This window comes from Spermophilus citellus (genome assembly GCF_964194105.1).
Source record: "Spermophilus citellus genome assembly, chromosome: 9".
In the NCBI taxonomy this organism is placed as follows: Eukaryota; Metazoa; Chordata; class Mammalia; order Rodentia; family Sciuridae; genus Spermophilus; species Spermophilus citellus.
The window spans coordinates 108,171,914-108,187,606 of NC_138191.1; the positions used below are offsets into that span (position 1 = coordinate 108,171,914).

Here is a 15,693-nt window from a genome sequence, read left to right on the forward strand (position 1 = left end):
ATCTTCCCCTCAACAGTAGAAGGAAGCCATTGGCAGACTTAAGCAGATGGGTCTGGCATCCACAGGGTATGGATTAAAGTGTGGAGTAAAGACATTTGGGGAATTGTGAGGGGACAGGAATACTGAGAGGAGCATGAGTCCTATAAAGGAGAAGCTCTCAGAAGGCTCGCCTGTGCCAGCATGGTGCCCATTCCATGTGCCTGCAGCACACTTGCCTGGCATGCCTGAGGCTCTGGGTTCAATCCCCAGCACCCCAAAAACCCCAAATAAACAGAAAAGAATTCCACATACTTACCAATGAGCTGCAGGGAGTGGGGCAAGGGGTGGGGACTGCTTGTTCTGGTGAGTGTGAGTTAAGGATGAACCTGCACTGGTGCCCTGGGAGCCCATGAAGAAGTGGAAACAGGCAGTGTCTCCCCCACAGACTTGACCATGGGAAAGGCTAGGGGTCAAGGTGCTCCACAGAGCTGAAAGGTGACTGGATCTGATCCCAATATGAAGCTTCTGTCCTGCTGGCCTGAGGCCAGGTTAGCTGGAGCAGGTCTAGACATAGAGATGTCTCTTAAGAGGCCATTGGGAGGCCCTTCAACCGTCCAATCTGCCGCAAACCTTGTGGAGAGGTTTTGGGTCCGGAACAGGGAGGATGTTCCAATGCTGGCATCTCTCGCTGTCTCTGTCCCATTCTCCCTCCTCCCTTCCTTTCTTCCTGCCTTGAGAATCCCACGTGCTTGAAATATCCCAGGCCCCGCTCAGCACCCTGAGATCTCTGGACAGGCTGAAAGCCGGAATCCCCCTGAACAGGGTGAAGGGTCATCAGGGGGAAGGCCTTCTCCTATGTCCATGCCGGAGGAGGGGAGGGGAGAGAGGCAGGAAGACCAGCTCCTGAGTACCTCCTTCCTCTCCATCCACTGATGCATGACATGATCATTTAACAAATGTCAGGCACTGGACTGTCACCAGGGGCCAGTCCTCCTGGTGCCAGGCCAGATTTGTGTCTGGGTGGCTCTTAGTTCTCCTGACTAACCTGCTTCTGGCTACATCTCAACCACCTCTGGAGAGGGTTCGGCCCCAGCCAGCTGGGCTTAGAGACAGACATTGGCTGGGGTGCAGGAGGGACCCCCAGGGGAAGTGCCATCTCCGCACCAGCGATTCCTCCACCTTGGGCACAGACTGGGGTGAGCTCCAGGGGCCCCTGCTCCTCACACCTGGTGTGACCCTTGTACACCGTGGCTCTCGTTCTTCCCCTTTCTCCTCTCCATCAGGGCTTGAGCAGGATGCTTCTGGATGGTCTGGCTTTTCCAAAGTGAGCATTGTGACCCCGCTTCCCCAGCTCAGTGCCACACACAATTTAGACTCCCAATCAAATCTGATTTCTGGCTGTGCAAGGAGTCCTCGAAAGTACCCTGACGGATAAATTTTCAACTGTGCAGAACCAACACCATCATTTTCTTAAAAAAACAAACAACAACAACAACAACAAAAACCTGCCTACAGTCAAAGAAACTAGGCCCAAGTTCATGGTTTTGGTTTACTTTGAGGTGTGGTGGGGAGAAGCACTAGGTGCCTGAGCAGGAAATCCAGCCTGTGGTCTGGGTCACTGTCTGCTAGCTGAGCAGAGCCCCAGCCCTCCCTGCCTCGGCTTCTCCTCCTGTGAAATGGGGATAAGGACACTTTCCTTCCCGGGTTCACTGGGACAAGTGAGTGAGGCAGGAAGCGCCTGAGAACGGAAGGTCCTGGCCCCACCAGTGTCTGCTTCCTCCAGGCTGCTCAGCACCTTCCCAGCAAAATACATGAGGGCCCGCTAAGGGAAATGTCCTCCGACTGTCCCCTCGCACCTGAGACCACCCATCTGGCCTCTGGGAGACCCCAGCTGTTCCTGGCCCAGCTGTTTTGGCTCTCACTGTCCTGCGGTTAAAGCCTGCCATTCTGGGAAGTCTTTCTCAGGCCGGGCCCACAGGGAGGGAGCTGAGCCCCTCTGGGGGCGGGGGAGAAGGCGAGGTCCAGAGGGGACAGGGACGGGGAGGGCCGGCCTGGGAGAAGCTGGATGAGTGCTGGTTTGTATTTTTCAAATAACTCCATGTCCACAAAGCAAAAAATGTGGTCTGGCCTTACATATTTTATATGTATGTGTGTTCCCAGTACATTTCCTTCTAATTTTTAAAACCATACGTCGCGTCAGGGACATTTAATCCATATGGTTCTGATTCCTTAACACTTCAATCATCCAAATGTTGTTTTGTAGGATCTATTTGCAAATCTCTTTACATAAGTTTTTAACTCATTCTTTCTCCAGGGTATCAAGGCGGGGCCCCTGGGCAAGGCCTCCTCCTCTTCCTCCATCCTCACTTTCCACCCAAACTGGCCAGATGTCTCTATCCCCTCTGCTGTGGGCACCAGCTGCTCAGGCCCTGCCCCTGGGGATGGGGGAGGCAGCAGCAGAGGAAGGATAGACGGAGGGGTCCAGACCTCAGCTCCACCTCTTCCTGAGACGTGATCAACCCCCTTTCCTCACCTATGAAGGAGATGAGTAAAGGTTGTGGGGGAATTTAAACAAGGAGATATGTGAGAAGCCCTTGGTCTAGAGACAAGGGCTTGTCCCATGCATGAGCCTTCCCATGCCCCACAGGAGAAGTGTAGGGTGGGCAGAGGCCTGTGGGCCTCCAGGGCCCTTTCAGAGGAATTTGGAGGTAGCAGCATCAGCGTGGAGACACTGAGTCCAGTGAAGCGAGAACAGATGCCACCATAGGCAGGGAGGATTGAGACAAGGACCAAGCAGTGATCTTAGTGGCCAGGGGACAGGAGGTAATGCCAGGAGATGCACAGGCCAGATCTCGGGTGGGAGTCTGGGAGGACAGTGGGCACCCCAGCGTGCCCTGCATTTGGGGTCTGCTCACATGTGCCAGAGAGGCAGGTGAGGGTCTTAAAGGACTCAGCAGGCCATGGAGGAAAGAAACAAGGAAGGTGGGTCCCCTACATAAAAGGGCAGGGCTTCCCACCCACCTGTCAAAGCACCGACTCGGAGCTTCCTCCCACAGGCTCCCAAACCTGCAGACCAGACCACCACTCCTTGGCCTGGAATTGTGACCCACCCAGTTACACTCGCCTTCCCACCCTCACCCCGAGTCCCCCACTTTCTCCTCCCTGTCCTTGGGCCATCCCCAGGCCCTCAATACTCTTTTAGGTTTCTTCACCTGTTCCTCGTGCCGTGATGGCATTTCCTGGCTTTTCTGCTATAAACACCTACTCGCTCTTCAAAACCCAACCCACAGGTTGCCTCTCTGAGATCACCTCCTGGGAAGTGTTGGCCAGCACCTGGCTCCTTCTTCCTCTTCCTCCTGTCTAGGATGAGCTCCTCAGGACCTGTGCCGGGAGCTGCAGGTGGGGGGTGGGTGGACAAGGTCACTGCTGTCCTGGAGGACCCTTCTTCTGCTGAGGCAGGTCCCCCTTGTCCTGTCAGCTTTCCAAGAAGCATAGAAATCAAGGATGGCACCCTCAGGATGCTGGTCAGTAGCTGTGGGATGGGAGACAGATGAGCCACAGGATGTCCAGGTGTGGCACGGCTCCTGGGAGCCTTCTCCCCCCGGCAGGGGCCCGTTGGCCAGCTCTGCTCTGGACACCACAGGCGTCTGTATCCATGGAGCAGGGTTTGTTTCTCTGGCAATTCCAGAAGGAGCAAATCCCAGACAGAGCTGCCTCTCTGGGACGGAAGAACAGATGCTTAGTCTAAAATTAGGCTGCTGACTGCGACTTCATGGAGGCTTCGGGAGCGGGTCTGCCTCTTACAGCTGTCAGTGTGTAGCTCAGGAGAAGAGGGGCCCCTGCTCCCCGTGAGCACACTGCCCGCGCCAGCAGAGCCGCACCCTACCACTCTACCTACCGTCTCCCCCGTCTTGACCTGTGAAGTCCCCAAATCCCCGGAGGGGGCACAGGGGGACTGGCCCTCAAGAGCTGCCTCTGTCTGACTTTGGCATTGAAGGCTTCCCCTAGGAAGTTAGATAACCTGTTCCGTGTCCTCTTACCAGGGAGGGTCTGAGCAGGCCTGGAACTCAGCCAAATCCAGGCCACAGTTCCAAGAGGCCCCTAGGAGCTTGGGGGTGTCCAGTCAAAGCTGAGGGGGAGTTGAGCCACAAAGATTGCTGTCTACCTCTTCTTGGTCTTCATTCTGGCACTTCTGACTCTCTCACTGCCTGCCCAGGCTGGACCCGGCTGGCAGGGAGGAGTGGAGTCCAGTGGAAGCCTACTTTGGGGAACTTGTTTATTTCTCCCCAAAGCCACCATTCTCACAGTGGCTCAAAAGACCATGTAGTACCCCTGACATGCTCCCACCCCAGGGCCTTTGCACCAGCAGTCTTTGCCCACGAAGTCCTTCCCCATAATCACATGACTTCCAGTTGTTGCTCAAAGGCCACCTGTTAATAGTCTTTCTCTAACTACCTTACTCAGTGGTGTAAATTCTAACTGAAAGCCAGCAGCCTTGAGTCTCCAGAAGAGCTTAGTGTTTCATTCTGAGTCCAAAGGCTGGGAGAGACCCGTGGCCCAGCTCAAGCAGTCAAGCAGAAGGGTCTTCCTCTCATTCAACCTTTTTGTTCTCGTCAGGCCCTCAGTTGACCAAATGCAGCCCACCCACCTTAGGGGAGCAATCTGCTATGCTCTACTGAGCCACATGTTAATCTTCTCCAGACACACCCTCACGGACACATCCAAAATGTTTGGCCAAATGTCTGGTCACCCCTGAGTCAGTCAAGGTGGTGCATAAAATCATCCATCATGCGCTCTTCCCTACCCGCAATGGCTAGGGATCCTTTACCTTCGAGCCCAGACCTCGTCACCAAATCCTGCTTACCCTCCCCTCCCCTCCCCCACCCCTTCCAGCCTGCCACCCTGGGGACATTGCCTCTGCTCTCAAGTTCCCCTGACTCAGCCTTTCTCAGAGGTACTCAGCCAGGGGCCCCAGGATGCTTTTGGGGATTCTCATCCTTCCAGTCAGAGGGCAGGATGTGGGTAGACAGCAGGAAAGCCTGGGGAAGACAGCTCTGGAGGGCTTGTTTTCAGACCAGAGGCTCTGGCTGACTGTGGTGAGAGCCTGGAGTTCCTAGGGGTCAACAGAGGCTCCATCCACACATCCAGGCTCTGGGGCAGATGCTAACATACACTGCACCACTCAGAAGCGTGAGGAGAAAGCCTTCCAGGTGCCCTGTTTATTGAGCACCTACTAAGTTCTCTCAGAGCTTTCCCAACCTACGGGAGGACTCAGCCACCAATACTTTGCTATAATGTGATCAATGGCTTGCTGATGGTGCCAAATAAGTCACAGGAACATTGAAGAGTGGTGGCACTTTACATTCTGCTGAGGTTGGGAGTCAGTTAGGAAACAGTAAGAAAAACAGAACATTTGAAGGAGAACTTCTAGGGTGAGTTTCCTAAGTAGTCATGGGAGCACTGGGCAGGGAGCGGGGGCAGGAGCAGAAGGAAGGGGATCCCAGGGAAAAGGAACAGCAGAGCAAATGGCGTATACGAAACACGTTGTATTTCGGGACTCGTGAGCTGTCCTGCCAGGCCAGGCCATTCCTTGGTTTCTTCCAAGTGGGAAGACTCCAAGGCTAAGGATGGAGGATCAGTCCTCCCTTCCTGCCCCAGAGTCAGCAAGTCTGGGGTGGGGTGGGGCCTGAGCAGGGGCGGGGCTAGGCCCATCTACATCCCTTTATTGTGATTGGAGGGAGGCCCCTGGAAGTAGTCTTGAAACCAGCCCCATGGCCTCCCATATGCCTCTCTCCTTCCCAGGTTTCTGCCTTTATTTGCTGTTGTCATCGATGTTCCCACAGTGTGCAGGGCCTCTCTGGACCTGGACAGTTAACTCAATGCAGGATTTGTATTGCCACGGGACTTGCTCCTGCCTGCCCATCCCTTGCCCATCACAGCCAGGCCCTTCACCTTGGGCTGGCCACCTGGATGGTGTCAATCACTGTCAGATGAAGGTCACACAAGGGCAGAGGGAGGATTTAAAGCCATCCCAGAATTCCCCCTCACCATCTTGCGGCTTCTAAAACTTTCTTCTTAGACCTGTTTACTGTTTGCCTTGTGGTTAGGTTTACGGGGTCTGATTTAATTCTTATTTCCTCCCATTCCTTTGCTTTTTGAGCTCCTGAAATGAACTAAGCCTTATTCACCAGAGTATCCCCCAAAGAGCTTGAGGTTTGGGGAGGGACTTCCTTTATTGAGCACCTATTACATGCCACCTCTGTTCTTGGTACTGAAATGCATTTTCCTCCTTCCATTTCATCAGTTCTTGTTTAATCTTCGTGATCCTTCCCTGACATGTGTTCTCCTGTGCATTTTACAGCTAGGAAAACCTAGGCACTGGGGAACTAAGCCGTAGTAAGTGTCAGAGCAGGACCGGCACCTCAGATATTGATGCCCTTCTGCTGGTGAGCACAAAGCCATATGCAGAGTAAATGTTTGTTGTTATTGATGATCTTGCAAGTCCCTTGGCTTGGGGGAAATTTGTTCTCACAGCTGCAAGGGGAGTGTGGCTTGACTAATCTTCTGATTTCCTGGAACCAAAGGCCCCGCCTTTCCCACCTGCGCGGCCTGTGCCTGTGGGAGTCCCCAGAAACACTGGTGAGAAGCCAGAATGGTAGACTAAGGGCTTAGGCTGGCCCCAGTCTCAGTGAAGGGAAAGAGGCTGCTTTTGTCATTTAGGGAAAACCAGGCAGTGAGTTTGAGGTGAGCTGGCCTCTTGCACTTGATGTTTACAGAACAGGATAGCCAGGGGGCAGAAGTGTGTCGGTCAGCATGCTCTGTGACACTCCTGGAGCAAAGATGTGGTCATGCACAGAGACGTGGAGTCTGAAGGGTTAACAGGTCCATGAAGAAATGATCATACACTGAGCGGCATCAGCCAGGATCGTCTGTGCAAAGTGATGGATGCTCATGGAGAAGAAAGCAGCCAGTGATCTGGGGACCAGGGACCCTTACAGGGGCCTTGGTTGCTTAGCTGGCCTGGAAGGCTGGGCAGGAGCCGGCCGTGCAGAAACAGGTGAGGGGACCAGAACAGGGAAACGTGTGTACAAAATGCACTCGTCAGACTCAGGAACAGGGGGAGATCCTGCGTGGTGGGAGCATAGAGGGAATGGGGGTGACGGGGAGGGAGGAAGACTTGGGTAAACTGAGGCTCTGTTATTAAAGGTGCCAATAGACAGGGTGTGTTATCTAGACAGGGTCCCACTCAACGTTGTCTTAGATAGTTTCGCCTGTATACAGAAGGCACCAAAAGGGCAGGCTGGGCAGAGCACCAGGGAGACCATTGTAACTTGTTGGTGGTAGAGGCCTGATTGGGGACAGCTGGAGTGGACAAGAGATTCTGGTGTGAGAGATGCTCTCAATAATGAAGGCAAGAGAAACAGGAGGAAGAGGAGTCCGGGTTGCAATATAGGACCAAAGTCATCATCTCTGCTCTGTTTGAATCCCTATGGGTGCTGAGTACTCTATGAAGGGCTCTATTGCTGTATCAGGTTAAAATGTCGTGTCACATTTGATTTGAAGAAGTTAAGATCAGCAACATCAAGTTCTATGCCCAATGCAACACAGCAAGCGTGTGGCTGGGGTCTGAACCCAGCATGTGGCACCAATATTCGTGCTGTTACCCATATTAAGTGCTGAGTCACGAAGCTGGAACCACAGTCCTCAGGCAGGGCGAGACAGGTTGGGACTGAGTCCAGAGGGACCCCAGAGGAGGTGCTGTCCACAGACTAGATGAATCTCTAGATCTCTGCCCAGAAAGACAGGTGAGAATCCTGAAAACACAGACACACACACACACACACACACGCACACACACACACACACACACACACACACACACACACATAAAACAAAATGGTCAAACCACACAAAGCCCTAGGGCCAGGACATGACAGCCACAGGGGATGAGAGAGGGGATGGGGATGGTTGGTAGGAATGAGACCCAACATAAATAACCCAGAGGAGCCCACAGGGCCTATTGCTCATCCCCATCTTGAAAATGCTCTCAAGACTACTGTGACAGCCCCTGGATCCTTAGGAACAATAGTGTATTCCAAAAGTGTATCTGTAATTTGGTTGTTAGGAACTGCAAATAAAATTTCACATGGAGACAGCCTTTGAGATGGCAGATCAAATGCTAACCCTGCCCTCTTCTCCAATCTCTTTTAGCCTGTTAAGTCTCTGCAGTGTGATGTTGGCTTAACAGCAGAACCAAGCCGTGTGTGTGTGTGTGTGTGTGTGTGTGTGTGTGTGTGTGTATAGGCGCATTTGTGCACACAGCATTTCCATGGAAACAGGCATTCAGCATCATAGCCCGGGACACCTGGACCACAGTCTTTAGCCCTAGATGTGGGATTCTGACCTCCCCATCTTGAATGCCGTCCTCTTCCCCACCTTAAGCTTGGCAAACAGCAAGGTAGCGCTTAGCAAGTTTCATTGCAGTACCTATTTACCTGTTGATCTCCATCCTTGGATGGCGCTCCTAGGACACAGGCTTGTGTGTTGCATGTTCCCAGCACAGGGAAGGTACCTGATTCATATTTGAGGAATGAAGGAATGTGGGAAGGCCCTAGGGCCAATTGCTGGGACTTTCTCAAGACCTGGCCCTGTTACATGCAGGGGCTGGGGCTAATAGGAAGGAAATGGCAGCTGGCACAACCTGACTTCTAAATTGTGTGCCATTCAACTACTGGGTGGGAAAGGTGCCCCAGGCTCCAGGGTTGGAGTGGTGGCTCACAGAGCAGTGTCAGGCTCAGGCAGTGAGTCCCCAGCTTGCATCCCAGAGCTCAGAGGCCAGACTCCTGAAGACCTTCTAGCCTCCAGGGAGAACTTTTCAGCACCAGAATTGGGATGGGGGCTGAGTTTTGAGGCCTGGACAGGTGACTCTGGTTGTGGAAGGAGTTAGTGAGGGCTCCCTAGCTGTCACTGCTGGTCTGGAGGATGGCTACAGTTGGAGGGACCTGTGTGGCTTGGCAGATCCAGGGGAGTCAGTGGCTGTGTATGGCACAGAAAAGGTGCTCAATGAGTTGCACTTTCCTTCTTCCTTTCCCTTCCTCCTTGCTGTGGCCAGTTAAGGACCCTATTTAGGGGTTGGCAAGGGCATGTCCTGGGCTGCCTGGGGGCTGCAGAAGAGTTTTTCCCAGGGAAATAAGAAGGAAGACAAATCCCAAGCCACAGAAAGTTGAAACAAAGGAGCAGTTCAAGGAACCTACGTTCTCAGGGATGCCTTCTCAGGCCAGGTGCCTTGGCCCAACCCCCAAGCATCCAGTCAGTCCAACCTAGCTGAGAATCCACCTTCCATCCCAGCCCCCAGCCAGGGACCCTGGAGCCTCACCACAATTCTGAGCTGGATAATTCTGCTCCTCTCATGGTTAGTTTGTCTTTGGATTTGTCCCCTAGAACCATTCATCCACTTATTAAACATTTGCAAAATCAGTCCAAGAAGGGAAGAGAAATCAAGTTGGAAAGTTCCCTCTAGTTCCCAGTCTGGAGGGAGGGGAGATCCCTCCCAACTGACTGCAATTTGCAGACAGCACATCTGCAGAGGCACAGAACCATTGGGGTTGCTTGTGGCAGCAGAGGAGAGTCCATGGGGCAGGGTTATCCCTCAAAGGCTAGAGGGACACTCAACCTAGGCTCAGGCTGTCATCTGAGCCTTTGTGGGAATGACAGAAAGTCACCCCACGGGGCATACATGTGCATCATAACAAAGCACCACCTCCTCTGCCTGGAGCCATTTCTAGCCCAAACAGTGGACAGGGACAGTAGGGACAGGACAGGAGTGGAGCAGCTATAGTGATTTGTCCGAGGGGGCACCCCTCCCATTGATTTACTCAAGGGAAGGACCTGTATCAAGGGCAGGTTTGTTTGAAGGTGTGAAGGGCAGCAGGAGAGGGCAGCGGGAGGATACAGCCCCAAGGCACACAACAACTCCCAGGAGTGAACATTGCTGCAAGGTGGTATGAGAGGGGAGGGACTAGGCCAAGTGCCAACGGGCTGAGCTGCAGGAGATGCAGCTGGTCAGTGTGGCCCTGCATGCTACATCAAAAAGAGTGGTCCTTCCCTTTGGGGCTTTGTCAGAAAGGAGATGACTCAATCGGAGCTGGGATTGGGCCTGAAGAGCTGATGGAAATTGGGGGGGAGATCAAGATGGAGAGGCTTGGCAATGGGTGGAGGAGTGTACAGTTGTGAGTGGGCAGACCCATGTCCAGTTGCTCTCACTCCTGCTTTCAGTCCCTGCAAGCTCTGGAACCATGACTCCCTCCTCCAGGCCCTAGGAGTGTAGTGCCACTTAATGGGCTTCTCTCATTAAAGCTGGTGGTCTTGGCAGGGTCTGTTTGTTCTGACCTGACTTTGGAGGGAAGTTGGTGGCTCTGCTAGAGGCTGGTATATGAAAGCACAGAAATCTCCAGGGCCATTAGCCCTGTCCCTTGGGCCCAGGTGAGTTTGCATCCACCACTTTGGAGTCAGAGGAGCCTGAAGCCTCCATACAGGCTGGAAGCCTAGTCAGTATACTGGACAGTGACCTCCTGGGTCCTTGACCTGGAGGGGACTCCTTACATTTTGCAACCTAGACACTTGCCTCACTTCAGTCCTTTGCTCCCCCACCCCCTCCCCCCATAATCTCCTGCTACTGTTTTGGGACAGGCAGTCTGTGCCTGGAGTCACTCTCCCAAATGGAGTCAGCCTGGGTTCTACTGTGGCAGAGGGCTGACCACTGGGAATCACTTGAGTGTGTGAGTTTCAGGTAGGTAGGCACCTGTGAACCACAGACCACCATGAGTCTGAAGCCCTTGGCTATTGTGCTGGCTGGGGGCCGACTCAGGATGGCTCAAAGCGTGCTGGGTGCTGGCCAGAGCACAGACCAGAGTGACTCAGGCCCAGGCCCTGGGATCCAGCAACTTCTGGTAAAGTCAGTCCTTTGGGAAGTCCCGGGGTGCCTCCCACCCCCACCCAGGCCTGAACCCAGGGAGGCCCCGGCAGGCCCGCCGCCCGCCTTCATTAAAACGGATTCCTGCCTGGGTAGGCGCGGGCTTCCCGGAGTGGGGCTGGCACCTGGGAGGAAGGCGGGCCGGGAGCGGCGCACTTTGGGGACTGTGATGGACGCCCGCCCGGCCCCGGTGCGACCAAGGCGTGGCGCCGAGCGGCACGGCCCCGGCGGTGGCCACCGGGGCTTCCCTGACGGTCCTCCCCGAGGGCCCGGGAGGAAATGACAGCGCTGAAGCCGGGGCGGGCGCGGAGGGAGGGGCGGCGCCCGGAGTGACACGGCCTGTCACCGAGGAGGCCGCTGAGCAGACCCTCCCGGCGGCCGCCAAAGCCGGGGATTCCCCAGAGGAGGAGCCCCTGCGCCCGCGGCCGCCCGCTGCGCCCCGGCCCCACCGTGACCCCGGCCGACAGGGCGTCCCAGGGCGGCAGGCTGCGGGGCCGAGCAGACAGGGCCGAGCGGGCGGGAGAGGCGCCCCCGGCAGACGGCGGGGTCCCCGAGCTCGGCGACAGGAAACTCTGGGGAGTGAATGGAAAGAAGTGGGTGGTCCGGCCCCTGCGACTTCCCCTGACATCACTGCCCAAATAAGGAGCTTCCAAGCGGCCGCGGGGCGGCCCGGAGCTGCGCCCGCCGCCCGCCCCGCGCCCACCCTCGCCGCGTGGGCCGCCAGCGAGCGCCCGGGGCACCGCCGGGCGGAGCCGAGCCGGGCGGAGCCGAGCGCGCGGGCGCTGCCGAGCCGCGCGGAGGCCGGGCGCGCAGCCCAGCGCAGTCCAGTCCAGCGCGGCGCAGCGCGGCGCGGCGCAGCCCAGCCCGGAGCCGCGGAGCTACGGCCGCCCGCAGGTAAGCTGTGAGCGCCACGCGCGCCGCCGCGGCCTGGCAGCCCCGGAGCCGGGCAGCGTGGAGCGGGCGAGCGGCTGAGGGGCCGGTGGGTGGGAGCAGGGCTGGGTGCGTCGGTACCAACTCCACCGACCCTTGGTGCGTGGAGCCGGGGCTTCTCAGCAGCCTGGGGTTGCTGGGTGCACACGCTCTGCGCTTAGCGTTTCTCAGACACTACTTCTGTCACCACCCTAGGGTGACACAAGCGTTCCCGTGTCCACACACTTCTGTTTCTGTCTGTCTCTGTCTGTCTCTCTGTCACGGGGTACAGCCCCCACCCGCGGTTGACATGCACGGCTTCCTGTGTCCTGTGCAGACCCTCGCCCCTGGCTCTGTCATCCATAGTGTGACACACACACACACACACACACACACACACACACACACACGAGGTAATCACTGAATGGGTTTGGCAGCCCTAGCCACGCTTCCCCCTGGAGGCCTTGTCACAGTTTCACACTCAGAGCCAAGAGCCTTGGGCTCCTTGGGCTCATTGGGAGTAAGTGAAACATTGCTCTGGCTCTCCCCTCCCCCTTGCAGAATGGCACCTGGCACTGGATACAGCTACCTGTATGGTATGGCACTTAGGGAGCTACTCCTGGCCTCACTGCCTGGGTGTTTCCAGACTGTGCTCTGAGCATTTCTAACCTCCTTATCCAGTGCAGGGTGCTTGGGGTCTGCCCAGGACTGGTGGTGGCTGCAGAACAGGTGCAGGTGGTGTCAGCCTTGACTTCTTGCAGGGGTCTCTGTGTAGTGGCCATAATTGTTATCTTTAAAAAATAAAGCATTTGTGGATAGTTGGATCAAGGACATAGAGGGAAAAACTGGTAGAACCAAGGTATGAGTCTATCACTTAGTGGCTCCACATAGATCTGAATGATCTTCATCTTTTTCAGGCTGTATTTTATCATCTGTCCTCCAAGATATCTTGTCAGGGAGAATTGAGATCATATAGGTAAAAATGTTTTGTAAATGCAAAGCCCTGTGCATGTGCCATTTGCTGTGGTTTGGATGGTTTCTGGACTGGCATTTGTCACAGCTCTGTTCTGTGACTTAGAACACCATTTCTGTTCTATCATTGGCAGAAAAGGGGGAATTAATAAGTGTCCTTTGTGCCTGCTAGCAGATTTCCCAATGTGTGTTCCATGGAATGTTAGTTCTGAAAGCTGTTGCACGAGTAAAGGTTTCCCTGTTTGAGTAAGTCTGGCAATTTCTGCAAGCTCTTTATCATCCATCTGGCCAATTACAATCCATTGGCAAATTAAAGGCTCTGAGAAGTCCTGCAATAAAAGAACTGTTCATTTAATTTTGTCAAATCCAGCATTTCTCTCAAGAAAAGGGACTAAGACCCTTTGCAAGTTACACAGGCTTGCTCTTGGAGGAAATAGTGCTTCAAGGGCTGCACATAGAAATCGTGTGGTGTTGTATGGTTGCAACCAAATTCGGAGAGCTAAGTTCTAATTACTCTCTTTTAGTGAATAAGCAGAAGCTCAGAGCAGTAAGTGGCTCATCAGAGATCACCTAGTTAAGAGGTGGCACAAGATCACCCAGTGGTAAAACAGGGACCAGAACCCAGACTCCTCATACAGTGCTCTTACCTCATTGAATTATATCCAGAAGTTGAGAAATTTTTCTCCTAGAACTAATCTTTCTGCTTTATGTGGCCACTCAGAGTATATTTGAAAAACATAAAGACTTAAATGATTTATTATATTGAACCAATTAAGTGATGATCAGGTACCTGCTGTGTGTCATTTGTGGGACTTAAGAATATAAAATTCAAGCAGATGTGGAACTTGTGGTGTGGAGCTCAGTGATGGTATCACAGGCACCACACACACACACACACACACATACACAAACACACACATATGTGTGTTCATCGCGCACTGCTACATACTCAAAACACCTGTTTTCACACAGATGTGCTCCTCCAATTGCACACACACTCACATGCACCTGCCTACATGCCTGATCCCATACACTCATTTACACACACACCCACTCCTACACACTCTCACACACTTCATCCTGTGCACTTGCTTACCCTCACACATCCGTTCCTACACCCACTCTCTCACATTCACATCCATCCTGTTGTGTTCCAGGCTGCAGCCAAGAGTCACTCATCAGAGAACTCCCTTGTCCCCGTGTCCCCAGAGTTGGCAGGGTGCCTGCACTAACGCCCCAAGAGGAACACCAAGCACATGGGGAGGCCTTGCAGGGCCAATTATGCTGCATTTCCTCGCTGTCTCCCAGTTTCTCCCAGTTTTTGCCGGGTTTGCCTGTACTGGTCAGCTTTTGTTTGGTTGCATGTGAAGGAACAGCCATAGCTCTAGGGTCTACTGTCCTGTTTGTTTGAATCAACTGTCAAAGAGCTGTGAGGGCGAGGACCCCAGGACCTAGCAGAATCCCCAGCACAGAGAAGAGGTCCCTTAAGCATTTACGGAATGAGTGACAGAGTGAGTGAGTGTCCACTGGCTGCTAGTTTGGCTCTGACCCAGGCCAGCCTCCCGAGGGATGCGGGATGCGCTGAGCGTGTTCACCAGGGCCTGGGGGCTCCAGGCAGCGTTCTGGGAATCCCAGCAGTGGAAACTAGCTAATCCCTTTGTTCAAGGAGCCTGCATTCCGTGGGGAGAGAGGTAAGGAATACGAATGGAACTTGAACAAGGAGGCAGCCAGAAGGAGAGTCAGGAGCAAGGTCAGGAGGGACAGGGAAGCAACATGGCGACTTCTCTGAGGAACTGACATTTGTTCTGAGATGTGAATAATGAAAATATGACAGCTGTGAAAAACTTTGGGGAAAGAATACTCTAGGCAGAAAAACAGCCGGCAGGAAGGCCCTGCTGAGCTGAAGGACCACCGAGAGGCCACACTTGCCAATCACCCACTGCTGAATCCCTTGCCGGCACCCTTTGGAGGGGTATGTTCTGGTGTTTGATCTGGGATCTAATTATTGTCCTGGATCAATCACTGAGGCCAGACTCTGTGCATCCTGGGCTTTGGGGGCTGCCCTTGCTGTCTCTGAGCACCATCCTGTCTTTTTTGGTCTACCCCGCAGCCTGGTAATGAGAAGAGGGTTGGACTCCCAGGGCCTCTCCCTACTCTGCCCTTACAGAATCCCATGCCGTTTGCACGAGGTTTGAGACAGCTCAGGTGGTCCATCTGGAGGGATGGTGAATCGGTTGTACTGCTTCCATTATTAATAACCATGATGTCATGCATCTGTGCGGTTCTTGATCGGCTGCAATGCACTCTCTCCTATTATCCCCTTCACTCTGTGGACTGATCTGCCAAGTGTGTGTGTTGTGTGTGTGGTGGTGGTGGGGGATGGGGCAGAGAGAGCTCAGCCACTGCCACACACTGCTGCAGGCTCACCCAGGCCACTTCACTGCCCTGGATCCCTGCTTCCTCCACTGCAAACCTGCGCTGCAGGAGAGCCCACTGCCTGAGGCTCTTGGCAGGAAGAAGTAAGAACATGCTTGTCAAGAGCCTGCCATAGAGTGGTTCCTGGTAACCATTGGTTCACACTGTGACGTTCTCATTCATTCTGTCACCCCAGTTTCCCAGCCCAGGGACCTGAGTACAGAGTAGGCTTTTAATAACTATTGCAATTGAGTTGGTTAGCCTAAGGTTGCACAGCTCATGAAGCGCCATGCAAGGACTGAAACCCAGGACTTTGAGTTCCAGAGTCCTTTATATCCACATCCAACTGTTGGGAATAATTGTCATCGTGTTTAATAAAAACAAACCTTCATACCACCTTTGTGGATGATCAGCTTATGTTTTGCAGAGGATCCTGGAGTTGTGAG

At 54.1% G+C, this 15,693-nt stretch overlaps 1 protein-coding gene across 2 annotated transcripts in view; it reads left to right on the plus strand.

The window, feature by feature from the left end:
* HIVEP3 (HIVEP zinc finger 3) overlaps positions 1-15,693 on the plus strand; it is a 464,171-nt gene that overhangs the window by 328,549 nt on the left and 119,929 nt on the right. The window contains exon 1 of one of the 2 annotated variants that reach the window (XM_081305083.1): positions 11,724-11,845. The exons of the other annotated variant lie outside the window; for it this stretch is intronic. The gene's annotated coding sequence lies outside the window, so the exon portion shown is untranslated. Of the gene's footprint in view, positions 1-11,723; positions 11,846-15,693 lie in introns of those variants that run through there. 2 annotated transcript variants of the gene reach the window in all.